The sequence below is a fragment of the Bubalus bubalis genome, chromosome 6 (assembly GCF_019923935.1).
Source record: "Bubalus bubalis isolate 160015118507 breed Murrah chromosome 6, NDDB_SH_1, whole genome shotgun sequence".
Classification (NCBI taxonomy): domain Eukaryota; kingdom Metazoa; phylum Chordata; class Mammalia; order Artiodactyla; family Bovidae; genus Bubalus; species Bubalus bubalis.
In genome coordinates this window covers 120,370,233-120,373,663 of record NC_059162.1, presented here as the reverse complement: position 1 = coordinate 120,373,663, position 3,431 = coordinate 120,370,233, and the positions used below count along the sequence as shown (strand labels likewise).

Here is a 3,431-nt window from a genome sequence, read left to right as displayed (position 1 = left end):
TTAGGAAGCATTACTACAAACAAAGCTAGTGGAGGTGATGGAATTCCAGCTGAGCTATTTCAAATCCTAAAAGATGATGCTCCAAAAGTGCTGCACTCAATATGCCAGCAAATTTAGAAAACTCAACAGTGGCCACAGGACTGGAAAATGTCAGTTTTCATTCCAATCCCAAAGAAGGGCAATGATAAAGAATGTTGAAACTACCACACAATTGTGCTCATTTCACATGCTAGCAAAGTAATGCTCAAAATCCTCCAAGCTAGGCTTCAACAGTATGTGAACCAAAAGGTTTCAGATGTACAAGCTGGATTTAGAAAAGGCAGAGGAGCCAGAGATCAAATTCCCAACATCCGTTGGACCATTCCCAGCAAGGGAATTCCAGAAAAATATCTGCTTTATTGACTACACTAAAGCCTTTGACTATGTGGATCATAACAAACTGTGGAAAATTCTTAAAGACATGAGAATACCAGACCACCTTACCTGCCTTCTGAGAAATCTGTATGCAGATCAAGAAGCAACAGTTAGGAGCTTTCAAGATGGAGGTGGTTGGGTGGTTGACCGAAAAGCAGAGGTGAAGGCCCCTACGAAGTCAAACGGGCCGAGAATCATCCCCTCCCCCACTTCTCCCAGCCCCAGGAGCCCAGCAGGAGCCCAGCAGAAGCGTGACTGTTTTAGGTTTTATTTTTTAAACAAGCAAGTAAATCAAACAACTTGTCAACATGGGGCGGAGATCCACGTCATCCACCAAAAGTGGAAAATTTATGAACCCTACAGACCAAGCCAGAAAAGAAGCTCGGAAAAGAGAATTAAAGAAGAACAAAAAACAGCACATGATGGTACGAGCTGCAGTTTTAAAGATGAAGGATCCCAAACAAATTATCCGGGACATGGAAAAATTGGATGAAATGGAGTTTAACCCAGTGTAGCAGCCACAGTTAAATGAGAAAGTGCTGAAAGACAAGCGTAAAAAGCTACATGAAACATTTGGATGTATTCTATGACTCTATCAGAAAGAGAATCCAGATTTTTACAAAGAATTGAGAAAGCTAGAAGTAGAATATGAACAGAAGAGGGCTCAACTTAGCCAATATTTTGATGCTGTCAAGAATGCCCAGCATGTGGAAGTGGAGAGTATTCCTCTGCCAGATATGCCGCATGCTCCTTCCAACATGTTGATCCAGGACATTCCACTTCCTGGGGCCCAGCCACCCTCCATCCTTAAGAAGACCTCAACCTATGGACCTGCAACTCGGGCAGTTTCTATACTTCCTCTTCTTGGACATGGTGTTCCACGTTTGCCCCCTGGCAGGAAACCTTCAGGTCCTCCCCCAGGCCCACCTCCTCCTCAAGTCTTATAAATGTATGGCCGCAAAGTGGGCTTTGCCCTAGATATTCCCACTCATAGGCGAGATGAAGACATGTTATATAGTCCTGAACGTGCTCAGCGGGATCGCGACGATGACGTTTCTAGCACCAGTGAAGAGGATGGCTATCCTGAAGACGTGGGCCAGGACAAGCATGACGGCAGCACTGATGACAGCGAGGGTGGCAGATGAGACGGAGAAAGTGAAGGGGTGAATTTGCGCACCGTGATGACGCTGAGAGAGACAACAATGAAGAAAAAATCAGGTCTGAGTGTACGATTTGCAGATATGCCTGGAAAATCTAGGAAGAAGAAGGAGGAGCCGACTCCTCTCCAAGCCATGATGCTTCTGATGACAGGTCAGGAAATCCCTGAGGAGGGACGAGAAGTCGAGGAATTTTCAGAGGATGATGATGAAGATTCCGATGATTCCGAAGCAGAAAAGCAATCACAGAAACAGCATAAGGAGGAATCTTTCTCTCATGGCACGTCTGCAGCTTCCCAGCAGCAAGCCCCTCCACAGTCTGTTCCTCCATCTCAGATACAAGCACCCCCCATGCCAGGACCACCTCCACTTGGACTGCCACCTGCTCCACCTTTACAGCCACCTGGACCACCTACAGGCCTTCCTCCTGGACCACCTCCAGGAGCTCCTCCGTTCCTGAGAGTGCCTTGAATGCCAGGACTCTGAGGGCCTCTGCCCCGCCTTTTACCTCCAAGTCCACCCCCAGGTCTGCCTCCTGGCCCTCCTCCTCGGGGACCCCCACAACCGCTACCTCCCACTGCACCTCCAGGTATCCCTCCACCCCGTCCTGGCATGATGCGCCCACCTCTGGTGCCTCCTCTTGGACTTGCCCCACCAGGGCTCTTCCCACCAGCTCCCTTACCCAACCCGGGGGTTCTAAGTGCTCCGCCCGACTTGATCCAGTTACCCAAGGCAGATGACACAAGCGCAGCCACCATCGAGAAGAAAGCCACAGCAACCATCAGAGCCAAGCCACAGATCACTAACCCCAAGGCAGAGATCACACGATTCATGCCAACCGCACTGCGGGTGCGTCGGGAGAATAAAGGGGCTGCTGCTGCTCAGAGAAAGTCGGAGGATGGTTCTGCCGTGCCTCTTGCCAAAACAGCACCCAAATCTGGCCCATCTGTTCCCGTGTCGGTGCAGACTAACGACGATGTCTTTGAGGCTTTCATGAAGAGATGGAAGGGCTGCTGTGACGGCTTTGGATGCTGGTTCAGGCTTCTGTTCACATCAGTGGCTCATGGCGAAAGAGGCTCTTACTCAGCTTAGGTGGAAGAGTTGCTTTCACTGCCAGGGTATTTTTTATTTTATTTCCAGGAATATCTTAAAGTTTAGCCTTGTTCAGAATTTACTACATATAAAAGAGAGGATATTTCATGCAAAATACATTGGTTATTGAGGCAGTGCTGCTAATAACATCCATCCCCTTTCATACCACCATTTTCATGAGATTTATTCCCCTACTCCAATTCCTTGGAAACTTGTGATCAAGGGGAACTTTGTTATTTGTTTTGGCTCTCTTATTGTGTGCTGTGGGCACTGGAGTAGAGATTTCTGGAAAAGCCAGTTTATTTCACCCCCATCTTGCCTTTCATGTTTGAGTTATTTTTAATATTTTCTTGTAAATATTTTGTAATATTGTAGTGAAATGGATCACAATGTCATTTCCTAATACAGAGCGATATATGTAGGATGAAAATGTACAGTTCTTTGATTAAAATTCCCACTGATCTAAACTTTGAGTGTTCCATGGAATAAATAAACAAATGTTCTACACTAAAAAAAAAAAAAGAAGAAGAAGAAGAAGCAACAGTTAGAACCAGACATGGAACATTGAACTGGTTCCAAATTGGAAACGAGTATGTCAAGGCTGTATATTGTCACCTTGCTTATTTAACTTATACGCAGAGTGCATCATGCGAAATGCCGGACTAGATGAAGCACAAGCTGAAATCAAGATTTCTGGTAGAAATATAAATAATCTTAGATATGCAGATGACCACCACAATAATGGCAGAAATTGAAGAGGAGCTGAAG

At 46.1% G+C, this 3,431-nt stretch overlaps 1 pseudogene; it reads left to right on the top strand.

Moving 5' to 3' along the window:
- The first annotated feature begins 479 nt into the window (after positions 1 to 479).
- LOC102405553 lies at positions 480 to 3,107 on the top strand (annotated as a pseudogene).
- Positions 3,108 to 3,431: the final 324 nt, after the last annotated feature.